General features: G+C 44.6%; 4 non-coding genes across 4 annotated transcripts; all 4 read right to left on the minus strand.

The window, feature by feature from the left end:
• Positions 1 to 5,120: 5,120 nt before the first annotated feature.
• trnaf-aaa (transfer RNA phenylalanine (anticodon AAA)) lies at positions 5,121 to 5,203 on the minus strand. The gene has a single exon. It is a non-coding gene; the product is annotated as a tRNA-Phe (tRNA).
• A 1,348-nt stretch (positions 5,204 to 6,551) lies between these two features.
• trnal-uaa (transfer RNA leucine (anticodon UAA)) lies at positions 6,552 to 6,634 on the minus strand. Its single transcript has one exon. It is a non-coding gene; the product is annotated as a tRNA-Leu (tRNA).
• A 1,900-nt stretch (positions 6,635 to 8,534) lies between these two features.
• trnas-aga (transfer RNA serine (anticodon AGA)) lies at positions 8,535 to 8,616 on the minus strand. The gene has a single exon. It is a non-coding gene; the product is annotated as a tRNA-Ser (tRNA).
• Positions 8,617 to 17,279: 8,663 nt separating this feature from the next.
• trnal-uaa (transfer RNA leucine (anticodon UAA)) lies at positions 17,280 to 17,362 on the minus strand. Its single transcript has one exon. It is a non-coding gene; the product is annotated as a tRNA-Leu (tRNA).
• Positions 17,363 to 23,745: the final 6,383 nt, after the last annotated feature.

Raw genomic sequence — 23,745 nt, forward strand, 5'->3', positions numbered from 1 at the left:
GAGTGCATATAGCGCCTGTGAGAATTCGGCTACTGATTCTCCTGGCTGTTGCGGCCGTGATCTTAGGAGGTGCCTAGCGTACATGTAGTTTACCGGGGTCCGGTACTTCTGTTTCAGCAGGTTGATGGCGGTCTCGTAGGTAGTCATGTCCTCGATGAGAGTGTATACTCTCGGGCTCAGTTGTGCCTGCAGGACACTTAGTTTGGATGCCTGAGGGACGCTGGATTCTCTCAGGTATGATTCGAAGCAGACCAGCCAGTGTTTAAAGTCTGCGGCTGAGTTTGCTGCTCGTGGGTTCAGGTCCAGGTACGGCGGTCTGAGGGCTCGCAGCCAAGCTGGCTGGTGTGGCTGTGCTCCTGGGAGCTGCGCTGGTGGCTCCTCCGCCGGTTGTGACTCGTTGTCGGACATCATTAAATTTAGTCAATAAAATTGATATACCTATCAATTCCTCCAATAAAAGGCGAAGAGTTACGAAGGTGACTAAAGGTTTTTATTGACTAAATAACAGAGCCCACTCTCGTGGGTGATCCGATCCAAGCAGGAGGAATACCAGCCAGTCGCTCACCTTTATACCTGGCCTGGTGGGTGGAGCCAAGGCGGAGTCGGCAGTGGTCATCCCAGGTATAGCAGTGTGGCAAGAGGCGACCTCGTACCGTGATACAATAGTGGTCAGTGATACAGTTATAACGAACAGTGGTGAACAGTGCTAACTACTAACAGTGATACGATAGTGAACGTGGTTTACCACAACACAAAGATAGGGAGGACAATGAGAGAGCCAGACAGAGAGAGCAAGACACAGATAGACAGAGAGAGAAAGAGAGAGAGAAACAGAAAGACAGTGAGAGAGAGAGACAGACAGACAGAGAAAAACAAGTAGACAGAGAGACAAAAAAGGAGGCGTATGACAAATGTGTAACAGAGAGAGACAGAAAGAGAGTGAGAGAGAGAGAGGTGGAGACTGAAGGATATAAAAACATTTTACGATTCCTTCTCTTTGTTAGTTGGGAGAGACAGAGAGTGAGCGAAAGTGCAGGTTCCGCAGATGCCGAAAGACCACTTCAAGAATTACATATAAATATGAAATCTTTCTTTCCGTATCTATAAAAATCTCATTGTTTGTTTGATGGAGATTAAGCAGATGACAAACGAGTGTCACTGAGCAAAATGTAAGGAAATGGGTCTTAAATTAAAAAAGAACCAGGAGTGGGGTTCGAACCCAAGTAGGCATAAACCCATTGGATCTTAAGTCCAAGGTCTATAACAGCTCGACCATCCTGGGGCTATTAATGCGCGTGGATTGTCTCTGTGAGAATCAGGTCTTCAAGCCCCACCCTGCCACAGAGTTGAGGAGAGCAGAGATTCCCTCGGTGGCAGGACAGGTTAACAAAGCAGTTAATAAAGCAGGTGTGATCCTGGGGTTTATAAATGGAGGCACAGAGTACACAAGCCAGGAAGTTATGGGAAACATAAATAAAACACTAGTTCGGCCCCAGCTGGCGTATTGTGTCCAATTCTGGCGAACCGCACTTTAGGAAGGAGGTGAAGGCTGAGGAAAGTATCCCCGCATGTTACCCGAGTGACCGGCAGACACACACAGAAAGAAACAGAAAACCACACATGTACACAGACAGACACACACATCAACACAGACACACACATAGAGTGACTCAGACATCGAGAGAGACAGACAGAGAGAAACACTGTCGCTAATTTGCCTGATTTTTGTTCTATTTCTGACCGTATATTTGGTGAATACTTGCAGATCAATGAAAACGAGAGAAATCTCGAGGTGTTGAAAGTTGTGGGATTTAATTCCGCCTAACTCAGGATTAGTTTTCCAGGGATTTACATTTTGAAATGAAATGGGATGAAAAATGCCGGATTCGTAGTCCGCAGGATTCGACCTCCGCAGGGCAAAACCCAATAGATTTACTACTCCATCGCCTTAACCACTCGGCCACAACTACTAGGTCTGTGAGATTTTAAATGTTGCTCAGATAAAATCGCAATCATCCGTCGCTCTGGAGCAAAACAGCACTCAGTCCCTGAACAGTCTCCGCTCAAGAAAATTCCCAAAGAGACAATCTCCCCTCGCATTGTTTCACTCTTCCATGTTCCTCCCTCACTTTTTAACATTAAGCTACGCCAAGAAATATAACAATTATTTTACACTGGAAAGACTAATTTCTCCCCATCACAGAATTGAACCTCTGTCAGCCGTGCAACAGGCGGCGATTGTGCACTGAATTGATGAGGAATTGACGAAAGTCACTGCTGGGCGTTCTCTGCAGAAGCTCAGAGCAAGAATGGCGCTGTGAACAGACCTGGGCTCATTCACCAGCCCCAGAGGGAGGAGTGAGCAAGGAGAGGGAACCAAAGAGACACGGAGAGAGGCACACAGAGAGAGACTGAGACGGAAACAGAGAGAGAGAGAGAGACTGGGGAACAGTGATTGAGACAGAGAGAGACTGGGGAACAGTGAATGAGACAGAGAGGAAACCAGAGAGAGAGAGCTCTATACTAACGACGAACTGGTGCAGGAAGTTGTTATGACAGTAAATCTTTTAAAATTATTTTAGTTGATATTTTTTCTATTCTACTTTCCCAAGGAGGTTTTAAGGAGTTGGCCAAAGGTTTAAAATTTTGAATTATAAAATCTTCCTCCCCGTCGGGGAATTGAACCCCGGTCTCTCGCGTGACAGGCGGGGATACTCACCACTATACTAACGAGAAACTGATAGATATAAAATCTGTCAGAGCAAGAATCGAGCTGTGAACAGAATTGGACTGAGAGAGAAAGAGAGAGAGAGACGGGACAAACAGAGAAAGGGACATATAGTGAGACAGAGAGAGAAAGACAGAGAGATAAAGAGAGAGACAATGATAGATACAGAGAGAGAGAGACAAAAAAGGAGGCTTATGACAAATGTGTAACAGAGACAGAAAGAGAGAGTGAGAGAGACAAAGAGAGAGAATGAGAGGGAGACAGAGAGACCAGATAGTGTGACAGAGAGGGGTAGAGTCCGAATTCTCTTTCTCCTTGTTAGTCAATAGTGACACTTGAGAAAATGCAGATTCAGCAGATGCCAAAATAGCACTTTAAGAATTATAGTTAAATATGAGACAGAGACAGACAGAGAGAACGTGTCGGGGAATTGAATCATCACCACTATATTATCAAGGACCTGGTAGAGGAAGTAGTTATACAGTGATTGAGACAAAGACTCGAACACACACACACACAGACATGTGTGCCTGCTCTCTATGTTTATGTGTAAGTCACATATTTAATAAGCTTTTCTGAGTTTCATGGATTCATAGACACTTACAGCACAGAAGGAGGCCATTCGGCCCGCCGTGCCTGTGCTGTCTCTGTGAAAGAGCAGTGGTGCTCAGTCCCACCCCCCGCTTTTTGTCCGTAACCCTGTTAATCTCTTTCTCTCTGTCACTCTCTCCCTCCTCCGCGCCCCACACAAAACGGAGAGTGAAACAGAGAGAGAGAGAGAGCTCTGTACTAACGAGGAACTGGTGCAGGAAGTTGTTATACAGTTCTTCATGTGACAGTAAATCTTTTAAAATTATTTTGGTAGGCTTTTTTTCTGTTTTACTTTTCCAAGAAGGTTTTTAAGGAGTTGCCCAAAGGTTTAAAATTTGTGATGTTGAAATCGCCCTCCCCATCGGGAAATTGAATCCCGGTCTCCACTGTGACAGGCGGGGATACTCACCACTATACTAATGAGGAACTGATATACTGGCTGCTGCTCGAATCGAGCTGTGAACAGAACTTGACAAATGAGAAAGACAGGGACAAAGAGAGACAGAGACAGACAGAGAGACAGTCAGAGAAAGACAGAGAGAGACACACAGAGAGAAACAGACAGAGACAGAGAGAGAAAACGACAGAGAGCCATACAGAGAGAGATAGAGAGAGAGACAGACAAAGAGAGAGACAGACAGAGAGACAGACACACAGACAGACAGAGACAGACAGACGGAGAGTAACAGACAGAGAAAGACAGAGAGCCATACAGAGAGAGAGAGACAGAAAGAAACAGACAGATAGCCATACAGTGAGAGATAGACAAAGAGAGAGACAGACAGAGAGACAGACAGAGAGACAGACAGAGAGAAACAGAGAGAGAGAGAAAAAGAGAGTGAGAGAATGAGAGGGACACAGATAGTGAGACAGAGAGAGGTGGGGACTGAAAGATGTAAAACCATTTCACGATCCCTTCTCTTTGTTAGTTGAGAGTGACAGAGAGAGTGAGGGAAAAATGCAGATTCAGCAGATGCCAAAATAGGACTTGAAGAATTACATATGAGATCTTTCTTTCCATATCTATAAACATCTCATAGTTTGTTGGAGAATCAACTGATGACAAATGAGTGTCACTAAGCAGGATGAAAGGAAATGGATCTTAAATTAAAGAGTTACCAGTAGTGGGGCTTGAAACGACCTGGATATAAACCCACATGGATTTTAAGTCCAATGCCTTAACCACTCGGCCATCCTGGTGCTGGTATCGTTCGCGCGCTGGCTCTGAGAGAATCGTGCCTTGAAGCACCAACCTGCCACAGAGTTGAGCAGAGCAGAGAGAGACACACAGACCGACACACACATAAACAAACAGACACAGAGAGACAAACAGACCGACACAGAGAGGCACACAGACCGACACACACATAAACACACAGACACACAGACCAACACAGAGAGACACACAGGCAGACACACAGACAGAGAGAAAAACACAGACTGACACACACAGACCAACACAGAGAGACACACAGGTAGACACACACACATGGCGAGACACACAGACCGACACAGAGACACACACAGAGACACACAGACACAGACAGACACACAGACACAGAGAGGATTTACAAGGATGATACCAGAAATGCGAGGGTATATATATCAGGAAGGTATGGACCACTGCCAAATTAGTTTATACCCTGATTTGTCTGATTATTGTTCGATTAGCGACCGTATATTTCGTGCATACTTGCACAATGAAAAAGTGAAAACTTCGAGGTGTTGGATTTAATTCCGCCCAGCTCAGGATTAGTTCCCCAGGAATTTGGTTACATTAAAAAATCAGTACTGCTGGAACCGTAGTCGGCAGGATTCGAACCTGTGCAGGGAAACACCCAACTGATTTTTAGCCCATCGCCTTAACCACTCGGCCACGACTACTAGGTTTGTAAGACTTTAAATGTTGCTCATATAAAATTGCAGTCATCCATCGCTCTGAAGCAAAACAGCACTCAGTCCCTGAACAGTCTCGTGTCATGAAATTTCAAGAGACAATCTCCTCTCGCATGTTTTTACTATTCTGTTTATCACTGTAGCTTTTTAACATAAAGTTACACCAGGAAATATAAATACAGTTTGACATCTTAAAAATGCTTCCACTCCATCGCGGAATTGAAAGCCGACCTCGGGAGTAGCAGTTGCGGATAGTTCACTATATCTGACGAGGAACTGATGGATGGCGTTACTGTGCAGAATCGCAGAGCAAGAATGGCGCTCTGAAAAGACCTGGGCTCATTCTCCAGCCCCAGAGGGAGGAGTGATCAACAAGAGAAGGACAGAGAGAGAGAGAGAGAGAGAGAGAGAGAGAGAGAGAGAAACGGAGGCGTATGCCAAATGTGTAACAGAGGGAGACAGAAAGAGAGTGAGAGAATGAGAGGGAGACAGAGTGACAGATAGTGAGATTCTTGTCGTAGATTTCGTCAACTCTTGCAGATCAGTTGAAATGTCGAGCTGTTGCAATCCATGGAACTTTAAGCCTTGTAATTGACGATTAAACCGACTGGGAGTTTGTTTAATTTTGAAATGCTGCCCAGTGAGAAACGTAATGGTTCACATCTCTACACCTGGCGGGCACCAAGAATCTAGTCTCAAATCCAAAAGTGGATTTTTTCTGTTCTGAAGAGAATGATTTTAAGAAGCTTTATAAATGTTTAAAATTGGGGTTGTTAAACATTGCCCGCCCCATCGGCGAATTGAACCCCGGCCTATTCAAATAATAAGCAAGGACACTCACCATTACATTAATGAGGAATTAACACGTGCAGAGTCGGTCAGAGCAAGAATCGAGCTGTGAACAAAACTGGACAAATGAGAACGACAGAGACATAGAGAGAAACAGAGAGAGAGACACAGGGACACAGAGAGAGACAGTCAGAGAGAAACAGACAGAGAAACAGACAGAGAGTGAAAGACAGAGACAGACAGAGAGAGACAGACAGAGTGACAGACAGAGAATCAGAGAGAGACAGACAGAGACAGACAGAGAGGGACAGACAGAGAAACAGAGAGAGACAGACAGAGAAAGACAGAGAAGGACAGACAGAGACAGACAGAGAGAGACAGAGAGAAAAATGCGGATTCGGCAGATGCCAAAATAGGACTTGAAGAATTACATATGAGATCTTTCTTTCCATATCTATAAACATCTCATTGTTTGTTGGAGAATCAGCTGTTGACAAGCGAGTGTCACTGAGCAGGATGAAAGTAAATGGATCTTAAATTAAAAAGTTACCAGGAGTGGGGTTCGAACCCACGTGGGCATAAACCCATTGGATCTTAAGTCCAACGCCTTAACCACTCGGCAATCCTGGTGCTGGTGCTGTTGACAGACTGTCTCTAAGAGAATCGGGCCTTCAAGCTCCACCTTGCCACAGATTTGAGCAGAGAGAGACACACAGACAGACACAGACAGACACACAGACACAGAGACAGACACACACAGACACAGGCAGACACACAGACGGTACAGAGAAGATTTACAAGGATGTAACCAGAAATCCGAGGGTATACATATCAGGAAAGGATGGACCCCTGCCAAATTAGTTTAAACCCTGATTTGTCTGATTGTTGTTCTATTTCCGACCGTATATTTCTTGAATATTTGCACCATGAAAAAGTGAAAAGCTTCGAGGTGTTGGATTTAATTCCGCCCAACTCAGGATTAGTTCCCCAGAGATTTAATTATATTTTGAAATGAAAAATGCTGGAACCGTAGTCGGCAGGATTCGAACCTTCGCGGGGAAACCCCAAAGAATTTCAAGTTAATCGCCTTAACCACTCGGCCACGCCTACGAGGTCTGTAAGCCTTTAAATGTTGCTCAGATAAAACCGCAATCATCCATCGCTCTGGAGCAAAACAGCACTCAGTCCCTGAACAGTCTCCGCTCAAGAAAATTCTCAACGAGACAATCTCCTCTCACATGTTTTTTACTCTTCTGTTTCTCACTGTAGCTTTTTAACATAAAGCTACTCCAGGAAATAGAAATACAGTTTGACATCTTAAAAATGCTTCCACTCCATCGTGGAATTGAAAGCCGACCTCAGGAGTAGCAGTTGGGGATTGTTCACCATATCTGACGAGGAACTGATGGATGGCGTTGCTGTGCAGAATCGCAGAGCAAGAATGCCGCTGTGAACAGACCTGGGCTCATTCACCAGCCCCAGAGGGAGCAGTGATCAACAGGAGAATGAAAGAGAGAGAGAGAGAGAGAGAAATGGAGGCATATGACAAATGTGTAACAGAGAGAGACAGAAAGTGAGTGAGAGAATGAGAGGGAGACAGAGAGACGGATAGTGAGACAGAGGTGGAGACTGAAAAATATAAAAACATTTTACGATTACTTCTCTTTGTTAGTTGAGAGTGAGCGACAATGCAGATTCAGGAGATGCCAAAATACCACTCTAAGAATGACATAAAAATATGAAATCTTTCTTTCCGTATCTATAAAAATCTCATTGTTTGTTTGATGGAGATTCTGCAGATGACAAACGAGTGTCACTGAGCAGAATGAAAGGAAATGGGTCTTAAATTAAAGAGTTACCTGGAGTGGGGCTCAAACCACTGTGGGTATAAACCCATCGGATCTTAAATCCAACACTTATAACCACTCAGCCATTCTGGTGCTGTCTGAGTACGTGTGGACTGTCTCTGTGAGAATCGGGTGCTTCAAGCCCCACCCCGCCACAGAGTTGAGCAGAGCAGAGATTTCCTCGGTGGCAGGACAGGTTAACAAAGCAGTTAATAAAGAAGATGCGATCCTGGGCATTATAAATAGAGGCACAGAGTACACAAACCAGGAAGTTTTGCCAAACCTAAAAAAACGACTAGTTCGACCCCAGCTGGAGTATTGTGTCCAATTCTGGGGAACCACACTTCAGAAAGGAGGTGAAGGCTGAGGAAAGTATCCCCGCTTGTTACCCGAGTGACCGGCAGACACACACAGACAGACACACACATGTGCACAGAGAGACACACACATCAAACACAGACACACACATAGAGTGACTTAGACATCGAGAGAGACAGACAGGTAGAGAGAAACACTGTCAGTAATTTTTGTTTTATTTCTGGCCGTAAATTTCGTGAACACTTGCAGATCAATGAAAACGAGAAAAATCTCGAGGTGTTCAAAGTTGTGGGATTTAATATCGTCTCATTCAGGATTAGTTCTCCAGGAATTTGGTTATATTTTAAAAAGAAAAATGGTGGAATCGTAGTCGGCAGGATTTGAACCTGCGCGGGGAAACCCCAATGGATTTCTAGTCCATCGCCTTAACCACTCGGCCACGACTACTGGGTAGGCGATGAGTTAAATGTTGCTCAGATAAAATCGCAATCATCCATCGCTCTGGAGCAAAACAGCACTCAGTCCCTGAAAAGTCTCCGCTCAAGAACATTCTCAAAGAGACAATCTCCTCTCGCATTTATTTAATCTTCCATGTTCCTCCCTCGCTTTTTAACACGAACCAATTTAATTACTATTTCACATCGTAAAGACGCATTTCGCCCGATCGCAGAACCCCGCTCACCAGGCGGGGATACTCCACTAAACTGACCAAAGTCACTGCTGGGCGTTCTCTGCAGAAGCTCAGAGCAAGAATGGCGCTGTGGACAGACCTGGGCTCATTCACCAGACCAAGAGGGAGGAGTGAGCAAGGAGAGGGAAACAAACAGCGAGAGAGACACGGGGAGAGGCAGAGAGAGACACAGAGAGAGAGAGAGAGAGAGGGAGAGAGCGGGAAACAGTGAGTGAGACACAGAGAGAGAGAGAGAGAGAGAGAACCTGTCGGGGAATTGAATCCTCACCACTATACTATTAAGGACCTGGTAGAGGAAGTAGTTATGCAGTGATTGAGACAAAGACTCGAACACACACACACACAGACATGTGTGCCTGCTCTCTATGTTTATGTGTAAGTCACATATTTAATAAGCTTTTCTGAGTGTCATGGATTCATAGAAACTTACTGCACAGAAGGAGGCCATTCGGCCCGCCGTGCCTGTGCTGTCTCTTTGAAAGAGCAGTCGTGCTCTGTCCCACCCCCCGCTTTTTGTCCGTAACCCTGTTAATCTCTTTCTCTCTGTCACTCTCTCCCTCCTCCGCGCCCCACACAAAAGGGAGAGGGAAACAGAGAGAGAGAGAGAGCTCTATACTAACGAGGAACTGGTGCAGGAAGTTGCTTTACAGTTCTTCATATGGCAGTAAATCTTTTAAAATTATTTTAGTGATTTTTTTTCTGTCCTACTTTTCCAAGGAGGATTTTAAGGGGTTGCCCAAAGGTTTACAATTTGGAATGTTAAAAGCACCCTTCTCGTCGGGGAATTGAATCCGGTCTCCCACGTGACAGGCGGGGAAACTCGCCGCTATAATAACGAGGAACTTACACGTACAGTTTGCCAGAGCAAGAATGGATCTGTGAGCAGAACTTGAAAAATGAGAAATGCAGAGAGAGATAAAGAGACAGGGACAAAGACAGAGACAATCAGAGAGAGACAGACAGAGAGAGAGACAGAGAGACAGACAGAGAGAGAAAGACAGAGAGATACAGAGAGAGAGAGAGGCAGAGGTAGAAACAGAGAGAGAGAGACAGACAGAGAGAGAGACAGAGACAGGGACAAAGACAGAGACAATCAGAGAGAGACAAACAGAGAGAGAGACAGAGAGAGAGACAGAGAGAGAGAGAGAGAGATAGGCAGAGGTAGAAACAGAGAGAGAAAGACAGAGAGAGGAGACAGAGAGAGAGAGACAGAGAGAGACAGAGAGAGACAGACAGAGAGAGAGAGACAGAGAGACAGACAGAGAGAGAGAGACAGAGAGAGAGACAGAGAGAGAAAGACAGAGAGAGAAAGACAGAGAGAGACAGACAGAGAGAGAAACACAGAGAGAGAAAGACAGAGAGAAACAGGCAGAGAGAGAGACAGACACAGAGAAACAGAGAGAGAGACAGAGATAGAAACAGACAGAGAGAGAGAGACAGAGAGAGAAACAGAGAGAGAGAGAGACAGAGAGAGAGACAGACAGAGAGAGAGAGAACTCCAAAACAGGGAGAGAGAGAGAGCAGAGCCCGAGCAGCAACCGGAGCACGGAGCCTGAAGCCGGAGAAAGGCCCGAGGAACCGGGCCGAGCGAGGCACCGGAGAGAAGGAGAGCGAGCAGCAACAGGAGTCGACCCAGACCGGGAGGAGCGGCCCGAGCCAGTCAAAGAGGCGACTGGAGAGGTAGGGGTGCCGGATCGGGTCGGGCCTGGAGAGCGAGCAAGCCCGGGGCCTGAAACCCGAGAAACTCCGGGGTCGGAGAAACTCGGACAAACACCGGGCCGGGACAGCACAGCCGAGCCGAGGGGCTGGGGCCAAGGCAGAAGCCCAGAGAGAGCGTTGGGAGCTGAGAGCTGAGAGCGCGAAATTTGAACGAAGGGAAACGGCTGAAAGGAGAAAAGGAGCAAAGAGAGGTAACTGCACCTAGAGAGAGAGAGAGAGAGGAGAGGAAACACCAGCTGGAGAGAAAAAGCCGGAGAAATAAGTTTTACCTAACTCTACCTAAGTTTCATTTTAGTTAAAGTTAGTTCGGAAAAAGTTTAATTTTATTTAAATTTAGCTGAAAAAAAAAAAAACCTGAAAAAAGAACAACAAACCCGCGAGGAAAAGGAATAGAAACCCGAGAGAAACGATAAACTACCCGAACCAAGAGCCTGTGAGAAAAAGAGAAAGATAAACCTTTAAGAGCAGCTATATCAAAGATGAACCCCTGAAAAACTCCCAATTTTGCACCTAAAAGTGGGCTAAGGTGGAACACGACACAAAAAAGAGAAAAAAAAAAGTTATCTATCTGAGACAAAAAACAAACGACTACAATGAGCAGGGAAATGATATATCCTGAGCAATGCACAAAAAATAAAGCAAAGGAAAAATACAAGTACATAACACTAAAAAATAACCCAGAAATCCTCTACGTGGACTATACCACACACAAAGGGACTAAGCTGAAGAACAACCTCATATTCTACACCGAATACGTCACCTCCTGGAAGGAGACTTTACAAAAACACTACACATACGTCTCCAGTGAAGGTATTGGCAGTGGAGGCAGACTGAAAATATGTAAAGATGGAAACCTAGATAAAGATGACCCCCTGCTAACCATAAGCTACTACAACAAAAATAGAAAGATCATGATACAGGGGAATGTGGAAAATCTGGACACCTTCGAAAAGGAATTCCCCCAGTTGAAAACTAAGGCAGACACAAAGAGGACCAATGGACAGGAAGCAAAAGAGAGTCGAACAGAGGATGAGGAGAGCCAAGTGGAGGAAGAAGAAGAGAGACCAGCAGAGGAAAACACCTCCCTGTACATCTCCACCCCCCCCCCACACCTCTCAACGAAAACAAAATGATGAAAGAGAATCTGGCCAAACTAGAACTTGATTTCAACGAATACAGAGAAACACTGGCCAAGAATTTGAAGGAGGAATTCAAACAGCTAAAAACGGAACACGAGTCCACCATCCACAAGCTGAGAAAGACCATAGAGGAGCAAAGAAATGAGATCAAAGAACTCCGTACTCAACTAAACAAAATGAAGGAGACCGTAGAAAGGCTCAGCAGGCAACACAAACCTCTTAAGGTCCAAAAACCTGAGGACACAAAAACAACACACACAAGGACACAGAACCCGCCGGATGCCACCCCACACGAAGATACACCGAAAGCCACAAACCCCGCTCCAACCAGCCCTCAGTCGAGTCATGCCCAGACTACTGCTACCCAGTCCTCACACACAGGAACACAAAAACCGACAGATACCCCCCCAAACGAGGACACACCGAAAGCCCCAAACCCCGCTCCTGCCACACAACATATCCCAGAAACCCAGCCAACAACCAGCCACCAGGCGAGTCCTACCCAGACTACTGTTACCCAGTCTGATAAACCAGCCCCTCAGGCGGACCTGCTGACCGACTCCAACGGAAAGTTTCTGGACCCCCAGAGGCTGTTCCCAGACCATCAAGTCCTGAAAAAATGGTGCAGCAACACAGGCCAAGCAATGAAGATCCTGAACAAAGAATCCCTTGGAAGCCCCAAATGGATTGTGATCCACACAGGCACGAACGACCTACGCACCCTACAGGAAGGCACGGCTTGGGCGGTGAGCAGGATGGCAGAAAAGGCCAGCAGGGAATTCCCCGAGGCGCGGATCGTGATCTCCACACTACTGCCCAGAAAGGACACCCCAGCCTATATAATCCACAACACCAACAGGGAGATCGACACGAGATGTTCTGTCCTCCCCAACGTCTCCCTGGCCCATCATCCAAACATCAACACAAGGGACCTCTATGACGAAATACATCTACTCAAACAGCGGATGTGGGTCTTCGCAAGAAACCTCATAAACACTGCCAAAAGACGCAGCCCTCCCACCCCCCCTACCATTGGGAGCCCAAACAGGACCACCAATGTCCCCCACCCCCCTTTACAAAACCGACAACAGAACCGTGCTTTTATACCTGACCCAAGACCCCCCTCTAGACCACAGACTGTAGACCAAGAACTGAGAAAGATCATGACGATGCTGAACAGCCTGATAGAAAGCCGGAGAAATTATTAATATTGTTATTTATCATTATCATTATTGTTATCTTATCAGTATTATTACTATTATTAGATAGATATATGTGCATGCCTCATGAAATTTATACTAAATCATCACTTAGCATTATAGAAAATAGTGTTTCCACACTCATCCCACAAAATAGGTCCATTTTATTTCGTTTTATTGAACTATATAAATGCGTTCTTTCCACATAAGCTGCTGGAATATCCAGGGCCTCCGCTCCTCAACTTTTGGGATGAAGAGTACAGACCCTGAATTCCTAAAAGCTATAAAAGACATTGATATAATTGTGTTAACAGAAACATGGTGCCAAAAGGACATGCCGACCCACTGTCCTCCAATGTACCATGAAATCATTGTGCCCTCAGTAAAGAACACTAAAACACGCAAGGGCAGAACCTCCGGGGGAATATTGGTGTGGTATAAGGGAGAACTGGACAAACACATCTCACTGATAAAACAGGGAAAATCGCACGTATGGCTAAAATTAGATAAAAATATAGGAATAGCAAAAAACGATGTTTACTTATGTGCGATCTACATACCTCCAATAGAATCGCCATATTTTGAAGAGGAGATATTTGACACTCTCCACATGGAAATCAGCCATTTCCAGGCCCAAGGAAAGGTGCTCCTATGTGGGGACCTAAATGCAAGGACAGGATGTGAACCTGACTTCATAGACCCACAGGGCAATAACCATGTGTTTGGCCAGACCCCTTTAGATGTCACACCAGCCATCGCAAACCGGAACAACCTTGATCGTGTAATAAATAAAAGCGGTAGGGAGGTAGTGCAACTCTGCCGAGCCTTAGGCCTGTACATAGTTAACGGTAGGTTCAGAGGGGACTCCTTAGGGAGACTCACATATTCCTCAACTCTTGGGTCTAGTGTGGTGGATTATACAATCACTGACCTGGACCCCTGCGATATCAACACATTCACTGTCAGGCAGCAATCCCCCCTCTCAAACCATAACCAAATAAATGTGTACCTTAAACTTTCTGCCCAAACTACAGACACAAAAAAGGAACCCAGTAAGCTACATAAAATAAACCAGACATACAGATGGGCCCCAGACAGTGGAGATAAATTCATCACAGCACTAAATTCACCTGATCTCACAAGTAAAATTTCAAAATTTAAAGAAAATCTATATGAGATCACCAGAGATGGTGTAAACATGGCCATAGAGGATATAAATATGATATTCCATGAGGCAGCTGTAAAAGCCGACCTCGTGAAACAGAAGAGGAAGAGTCACAAAAGACAAAATAAAAATAAGAAATGGTTTGACCACGAATGCAAAAATGCCAGAAAAGACCTGAGAAAAATATCAAACCAAAAGCATCGGCAACCAAACAATCCGGACCTACGTACTAGATACAATGAAACCCTCAAAAGATATAAACACACCATTAGGAACAAAACACAAAACTATACCCACAAAATACTCGAAGAAATTGAAAACTCCACCAATCCAAAACAATTCTGGGAAATGTGGAATAACCTGAGTACAACACAATTGCAAGCATTACCAATCCAAGATGGCGACATCTGGAGAACACATTTTGAAAACCTCTACAAAGACATCCCAATAAACGAAACAAACCCAAGTCAACATCAGGTCACAGAAAAACTCCACACATTAGAAGCAACAATTAAAGACAACCAAAACCCTCTAGACTCCCCAATCACATGGAAAGAATTGGCCACAAAAACAAAATCTCTCCACCTAAAGAAAGCCTGTGGCCCAGACAACATCAAAAATGAAATGCTCAAGCAATATGGAGATGCAGGGTGTGGCACTCAAATTATTCAACATCATATTACGTTCAGGCTGTTTTCCCGATATCTGGTGCCAAGGACTAATCTCCCCCATATATAAAAGTGGAAACAAATCAGACCCAAATAACTACCGCGGCATCTGTGTCAACAGTTGTCTAGGGAAGTTATTCTGCAGTATTCTAAATAGTAGATTACTTGATTTTCTTAACAAACATAATATCCTCAGAAAAAAACAAATAGGCTTTCTTCCAAAACACCGCACCGCCGACCATATCTATACCCTTCACACCCTCATTGAAAAACATATACACCAAACAAAAAATGGGAAAATATTCGCCTGTTTCATCGACTTCAAGAAAGCCTTTGACTCTATATGGCACGAAGGGCTCTATTATAAACTTCTTCAATGTGGAATAGGGGGCAAAGTCTATGACCTTATTAAATCAATGTATCTGAAAAACAAATGCGGGATCAAAATTGGAGACAAACGCACCGATTTCTTCACCCAGAGAAGAGGCGTCCGACAGGGCTGCAATTTGAGCCCGACCCTGTTCAACATATACATAAATGAATTAGCAGACATGCTGGAGCAAAGCGAGTCACCAGGTCTCCGTCTCCTTGATGGAGAAGTGAAATCCCTGTTCTATGTGGACGACCTGGTTCTGCTGTCTCCCACAGAACAGGGATTACAGCAACAACTAGACCTACTCGACAAATACTGCCAAAATTGGGCTCTAACAGTAAATCTAAAGAAAACCAACATCATGATTTTTCAAAAAAGGCCCAGATGTCAGGAAAACAAACACTAATTTACCCTCAGTGATACCGCTACAGGACACACTATGAGCTACACCTACCTTGGTCTAACTATTACAGCATCAGGGAGCTTCAGCATAGCAGTGACTGCACTAAAAGAAAAAGCCCGAAGAGCCCTATATGCAATAAAAAGAAAATTCTACAACATCCAAATCCCAATCAAAATCTGGCTCAAAATATTTGACAGCGTAATCCTGCCCATTGCACTGTACGATAGTGAAGTATGGGGCCCGCTAAATCACCAAAGCTACACTAAATGGGAAAAACACACAATAGAAGCCCTACATGCAGAATTCTGCCGAAGCATCCTTCGCACCCAAAGAAAAACGCCAACAAATGCATGCAGAGCCGAACTAGGCAGATACTCACTGATAATAAACATCCAAAAACGAGCACCAAACTTCCTAATTCACCTCAAATCTAGCTCCCCAGACACCCTTCATTTCAAAGCCTTTCAGACACAAGAGCTAAACCCAGAAAAGAGTCCCCTGAGTCAGATGCTACTGAAACTAACTACTCAGCCGGACCCTGACCAGCCCCAGACCAACACAGCCGTCCAAACACCAATCCGAGTGAACCAAATCATTAAACAATGCAAAGAAACCTACCTGGAACATTGGAACAAAATAACCGAAAGCCAAAGCAGATTAGAATGTTACCGGGCCCTAAAAAGAGATTATAAACTGGCAGACTACCTCACGACCATCAGAGACACAAAACAGAGACAGAACCTCACCAGGTACAGACTAAGCGACCACCAACTGGAAATTGAAAAAGGCAGATACAAGAAATCCTGGCAGCCGAGAGAGAATAGAATATGCGATCAATGTCTGGCTGGCGAGGTTGAAACAGAAATGCATTTCCTCCTAAAATGCGAAAAATTCAACACATCAAGAAACATATTATTCAACAAGCTAAGCCAAACAACCCTAGATTTCAAGGAATTGGATGACCTGTCAAAATTGAGATTAGTCCTAGGAGAAGGAGACAGACCATACCTTGGGGCCAAATATGTAACAACATGTCACAACCTGAGGACTGTTTAAAATTAAGACTGTTTAAAATTAATATTGAACGTATCAAATGAAGTACAAAGACTGTTTAAAATTAATATTGTTTAAAAGTAATATTGTATGTACCCAACAAATGTCAAATCGATTGACACCTACAGAATGTTGGAAAACTGTACCTTTTTGCTATGTAAGCTTTGGCAATATGGTTCTCTGTAAACTTTCATGCCAATAAAGCATTTGAATTGGAAATTGGAATTGGACAGAGATAGAAACAGACAGAGAGAGAGAGAGAGAGAGACAGACAGAGAGAGAAAGACAGACAGAGACAGGCAGAGAGAGAGACAGACAGAGGGAGACAGACAGAGAGAGAGACAGACAGACAGAGAAAGACGGAGTGAGAGACAGAAAAGGAGGCGTATGACAAATGTGTAACAGAGAGAGACAGAAAGAGAGTGAGAGAATGAGAGGGAGACAGAGAGGCAGATAGTGAGACAGAGGTGGAGACTGAAAAATATAAAAACATTTTACGATTCCTTCTCCTTGTTAGCTGAGAGTGACAGAGAGTGAGAGAAAAATGCAGATTCAGCAGATGAAAAATAGGACTTGAAGAATTACATATGAAACCTTTCCGCATCTATAAAAACCTCATTGTTTGCTTGATGGAGGTTCAGCAGATGACAAAGAGTGTCACTGAGCAACATGAAAGAAAATGTGTCTTAAATTAAAGAGTTACCAGGAGTGGGGTTCGAACCCACGCGGGTATAAACCCATTGGATCTTAAGTCCAACGCCTTAACCACTCGGCCATCCTGGTGCTGTTAGCTCTTGTATGCTGTTTCTGTGAGAATCAGGGCTTGAAGCGCCACCCTGTCACAGAGTTGAGCAAAGCAGAGATTTCCTCGGTGCCAGGACAGGTTAACAAAGCAGTTAAAAAAGCAGATGGGATCCTGGGGTTTGTAAATGGAGGCAGAGTGCACAAGCCAGGAAGTTATGGGAAATCTAAATAAAACACTTGTTCGGCCTCAGCTGGAGTATTGTGTCCAATTCTGGGGCAACACACTTTAGGAAGATGTGAAGGCTGAGGAAAGTATCCCCGCTTGTTACCTGAGTGATCGGCAGACACACACAGACAGAAACAAAAAGCCACACATACACATCAACACAGACACACATATAGAGTGACTTAGACATCGAGAGATACAGGCAGAAACACTGTCGCTAATTTGCCTGATTGTTGTTCTATTTCCGACTATATATTTCGTGAATATTTGCACAATGAAAACGTGACAACTCCGAGGAGTCGAAAAATGTGGGATTTAATTCCGCCTAACTCAGGATTAGTTCTCCAGGGATTTGGTTACATTTTGAAATGGGATGCAAAATGCTGGAATCGTAGTCGGCAGGATTCGTACCTGCGCGGGGAAACCCCAATGGATTTCTAGTCCATCGCCTTAACCACTCGGCCACAACTACTGGGTCTGTGAGATTTTAAATGTTGCTCAGATAAAATCGCAATCATCCATCGCTCTGGAGCAAAACAGCACTTCGCCCCGAAACAGTCTATGTTGAAGAAAGTTTTCAAAGAGACAATCCCCTCTCCCAATTTTTACTCTTCAATTTTTCACTGCAACTGCACCAGGATACATCATTGCAGATTTTAGAAATGCTTAAATCCCGACGGGGAATTGAAACCCCGTCTTCCAACGTAACAGGCGGGGATACTTCACTGTATTTAACGAGGAACTGATGGAAGACACTCCTTTGCAGTGACTGCAGAAGCGCAGAGCAAGAACGGCGCTGTGAACAGACCTGGGCTCATTCACCAGACCCAGAGGGAGGAGTGAGCAAGGAGAGGGAAACAAAGAGCGAAAGAGACGCGGAGAGAGAGAGAGAGAGAGAGAGAGAGAAAGAAACAGAAACAGAGAGAGGCACAGAGTGAGTCACACACAGACAGAAAGACTGAGACACAAAGATACACAAAGATAGAGAGGACAATGAGAGAGCCAGACAGAGAGAGCAAGACACAGATAGACAGAGAGAGAAAGACAGAGAGAAACAGAAAGACAGTGAGAGAGAGACAGACAGAGAAAAACAAGTAGACAGAGAGACAAAAAAGGAGGCGTATGACAAATGTGTAACAGAGAGAGACAGAAAGAGAGTGAGAGAGAGAGACAGAGGTGGAGACTGAAGGATATAAAAACATTTTACGATTCCTTCTCTTTGTTAGTTGGGAGAGACAGAGAGTGAGCGAAAGTGCAGATTCCGCAGATGCCAAAAGAGCACTTCAAGAATTACATATAAATATGAAATCTTTCTTTCCGTATCTATAAAAATCTCATTGTTTGTTTGATGGAGATTCAGCAGATGACAAACGAGTGTCACTGAGCAAAATGTAAGGAAATGGGTCTTAAATTAAAAAAGAACCAGGAGTGGGGTTCGAACCCTAGTGGGCATAAACGCCTTGAATCTTAAGTCTAAGGTCTTAACAACTCGACCATCCTGGCGCTGTTAATGGGTGTGGACTGTCTCTGTGAGAATCAGGTCTGCAAGCCCCACCCTGCCACAGAGTTGAGCAAAGCAGAGATTCCCTCGGTGGCAGGACAGGTTAAGAAAGCAGTTAATAAAGCAGATGTGATCCTGGGGTTTATAAATGGAGGCACAGAGTACACAAGCCAGGAAGTTATGGTAAACCTAAATAAAACACTAGTTTGGCCCCAGCTGGAGTATTGTGTCCAATTCTGGGGAAGCGCACTTTAGGAAGGAGGTGAAGGCTGAGGAAAGTATCCCCGCTTGTTACCCGAGTGACCGGCAGACACACACAGACAGAAACAGAAAGCCACACATGTACACAGACAGACACATCGAGTGACTCAGACATCGAGAGAGACAGACAGGTAGAGAGAAACACTGTCGCTAATTTGTCTGATTTTTGTTCTATTTCTGACCGTATATTTGGTGAATACTTGCAGATCAATGAAAACGAGTCTCGAGGTGTTGAACGTTGTGGGATTTAAAACCGCCGAACTGAGGATCAGTTCTCCAGAGATTTGTTTACATTTTGAAATGAAATGGGATGAAAAATGCTGGAACTGTAGTCAGCAGGATACAAACCTGCGCGGGGAGACCCCAATGGCTTTCCACTCCATCGCCTTAAGCACTCGGCCACGACTACTGGGTCTGTGAATTGTTAAATGTTGCTTCGATAAAGCAATCATCCATCGCTCTGGAGCAAAACAGCACTCAGTCCCTGAACAGTCTCCGCTCAAAAAATTCCCAAAGAGACAATCTCCCCTCGCATTGTTTCACTCTTCCATGTTCCTCCCTCGCTTTTTAACATTAAGTTACGCCAAGAAATATAACAATTATTTTACACTGGAAAGACTAATTTCTCCCCATCACAGAATTGAACCTCTGTCAGCCATGCAACAGGCGGCGATTGTGCACTGAATTGATGAGGAATTGACGAAAGTCACTGCTGGGCGTTCTCTGCAGAAGCTCAGAGCAAGAATGGCGCTGTGAACAGACCTGGGCTCATTCACCAGCCCCAGAGGGAGGAGTGAGCAAGGAGAGGGAACCAAAGAGCGAAAGAGACATGGAGAGAGGCACACAGAGAGAGACTGAGACGGAAACAGAGAGAGACTGGGGAACAGTGAATGAGACTGAGGAACAGTGAATGAGACAGAGAGGAAACCAGAGAGAGAGAGCTCTATACTAACGACGAACTGGTGCAGGAACTTGTTATGACAGTAAATCTTTTAAAATTATTTTAGTTGATGTTTTTTCTATTCTACTTTCCCAAGGAGGTTTTAAGGAGTTGGCCAAAGCTTTAAAATTTTGAATTATAAAATCTACCTCCCCGTCGGGGAATTGAACCCCGGTCTCCTGCGTGACAGGCGGGGATACTCACCACTATACTAACGAGGAACTACTGAATATAAAATCTATCAGAGCAAGAATCGAGCTGTGAACAGTACTGGGCTGAGAGAGAAAGAGAGAGAGAGACGGGACAAACAGAGAAAGGGACAAATAGTGAGACAGAGAGAGAAAGACAGAGAGATATTCAGAGAGATAAAGAGAGAGACAATGATAGATACAGAGAGAGAGAGACAAAAAAGGAGGCTTATGACAAATGTGTAACAGAGACAGAAAGAGAGAGTGAGAGAGACAAAGAGAGAGAATGAGAGGGAGACAGAGAGACCAGATAGTGTGACAGAGAGGGGTAGAGTCCGAATTCTCGTTCTCCTTGTTAGTCAAGAGTGACACTTGAGAAAATGCAGATTCAGCAGATGCCAAAGTAGCACTTTAAGAATTAGAGTTAAATATGAGACAGAGAGAACCTGTCGGGGAATTGAATCCTCACCACTATACTATCAGGGATCTGGTAGAGGAAGTAGTTATGCAGTGTTTGAGACAAAGACTCCAACACACACACACAGACATGTGTGCCTGCTCTCTATGTTTATGTGTAAGTCACATATTTAATAAGCTTTTCTGAGTTTCATGGACTCATAGACACTTACAGCACAGAAGGAGGCCATTCGGCCCGCCGTGCCTGTTCTGTCTCTGTGAAAGAGCAGTCATGCTCAGTCCCACCCCCCGCTTTTTGTCCGTAACCCTGTTAATCTCTTTCTCTCTGTCACTCTCGCCCTCCTCCGCACCCCACACAAAAGGGAGAGGGAAACAGAGAGAGAGAGAGAGAGCTCTATACTAACGGGGAACTGGTGCAGGAAGTTGTTATACAGTTCTTCATGTGCCAGTAAATCTTTTAAAATTATTTTGGTAGGCTTTTTTTCTGTTTTACTTTTCCAAGAAGGTTTTTAAGGAGTTGCCCAAAGGTTTAAAATTTGTGATGTTGAAATCGCCCTCCCCATCGGGAAATTGAATCCCGGTCTCCACTGTGACAGGCGGGGATACTCACCACTATACTAATGAGGAACTGATATACTGGCTGCTGCTAGAATCGAGCTGTGAACAGAACTTGACAAATGAGAAAGACAGGGACAAAGAGAGACAGAGACAGACAGAGAGACAGTCAGAGAAAGACAGAGAGAGACACACAGAGAGAAACAGACAGAGACAGAGAGGGAAAACGACAGAGAGCCATACAGAGAGAGAGAGACAGAAAGAAACAGACAGATAGCCATACAGTGAGAGATAGACAAAGAGAGAGACAGGCAGAGAGACAGACAGAGGGAGAGACAGAGAGAGAGACAGAGAGAAACAGACAGAGACAGAGAGAGAAAACGACAGAGAGCCATACAGAGAGAGATAGAGAGAGAGACAGACAAAGAGAGAGACAGACAGAGAGACAGACACACAGACAGACAGAGACAGACAGACGGAGAGAAACAGACAGAGAAAGACAGAGAGCCATACAGAGAGAGAGAGACAGAAACAAACAGACAGATAGCCATACAGTGAGAGATAGACAAAGAGAGAGACAGACAGAGAGACAGACAGAGAGAGAGACAGAGAGAAACAGAGAGAGAGAGAAAAAGAGAGTGAGAGAATGAGAGGGACACAGATAGTGAGACAGAGAGAGGTGGGGACTGAAAGATGTAAAAACATTTCACGAACCCTTCTCTTTGTTAGTTGAGAGTGACAGAGAGAGTGAGGCAAAAATGCAGATTCAGCAGATGCCAAAATAGGACTTGAAGAATTACATATGAGATCTTTCTTTCCATATCTATAAACATCTCATAGTTTGTTGGAGAATCAACTGATGACAAATGAGTGTCATTGAGCAGGATGAAAGGAGATGGATCTTAAATTAAAGAGTTACCAGTACTGGGGCTTGAAACCACGTGGATATAAACCCATATGGATTTTAAGTCCAATGCCTTAACCACTCGGCCATCCTGGTGCTGGTATTATTCAAGCGCTGGCTCTGAGAGAATCGGTCCTTGAAGCACCAACCTGCCACAGAGTTGAGCAGAGCAGAGAGAGACACACAGACCGACACACACATAAACAAACAGACACAGAGAGACACACAGACCGACACAGAGAGGCACACAGACCAACTCACACATAAACACACAGACACACAGACCAACACAGAGAGAAACACAGGCAGACACACAGACAGAAACACAGACCGACAAAGAGAGACACACACAGACCAACACAGAGAGACACACAGGTAGACACACACACATGGCGAGACACACAGACCGACACAGAGACACACAGACACAGACAGACACACAGACACAGAGAGGATTTACAAGGATGATACCAGAAATGCGAGGGTATATATATCAGGAAGGTATGGACCGCTGCCAAATTAGTTTATACCCTGATTTGTCTGATTATTGTTCTATTAGCGACCATATATTTCGTGCATACTTGCACAATGAAAAAGTGAAAAACTTCGAGGTGTTGGTTTTAATTCCGCCCAACTCAGGATTAGTTCCCCAGGGATTTGGTTACATTAAAAATTGAGTGGTAGTGGAACCATAGTCGGCAGGATTCGAACCTGTGCAGTGAAGCACCCAACAGATTTCTAGCCCATCGCCTTAACCACTCGGCCACGACTACTAGGTCTGTAAGACTTTAAATGTTGCTCAGATAAAATTGCAGTCATCCATCGCTCTGAAGCAAAACAGCACTCAGTCCCTGAACAGTCTCGTGTCATGAAATTTCAAGAGACAATCTCCTCTCGCATGTTTTTTACTATTCTGTTTATCACTGTAGCTTTTTAACATAAAGCTACACCAGGAAATATAAATACAGTTTGACATCTTAAAAATGCTTCCACTCCATCGCGGAATTGAAAGCCGACCTCGGGAGTTGCACTTAGGGATAGTTCACTATGTCTGATGAGGAACTGTTGGATGGCGTTGCTGTGCAGAATCGCAGAGCAAGAATGGCGCTCTGAAAAGAACTGGGCTCATTCTCCAGCCCCAGAGGAAGGAATGATCAACAACAGAAGGACAGAGAGAGAGAGAGAGAGAGAGAAACGGAGGCGTATGACAAATGTGTAACAGAGAGAGACAGAAAGAGAGTGAGAGAATGAGAGGGAGACAGAGTGACAGATAGTGAGATTCTTGTCGTAGATTTCGTCAACTCTTGCAGATCAGTTGAAATGTCGAGCTGTTACAATCCATGGAACTTTAAGCCTTGTAATTGACGATTAAACCGACTGGGAGTTTGTTTAATTTTGAAATGCTGCCCAGTGAGAAACGTAATGGTTCA

Source organism: Somniosus microcephalus, chromosome 4 (genome assembly GCF_052327205.1).
Source record: "Somniosus microcephalus isolate GS21.2 chromosome 4, FLI_Smic_1.0, whole genome shotgun sequence".
In the NCBI taxonomy this organism is placed as follows: Eukaryota; Metazoa; Chordata; class Chondrichthyes; order Squaliformes; family Somniosidae; genus Somniosus; species Somniosus microcephalus.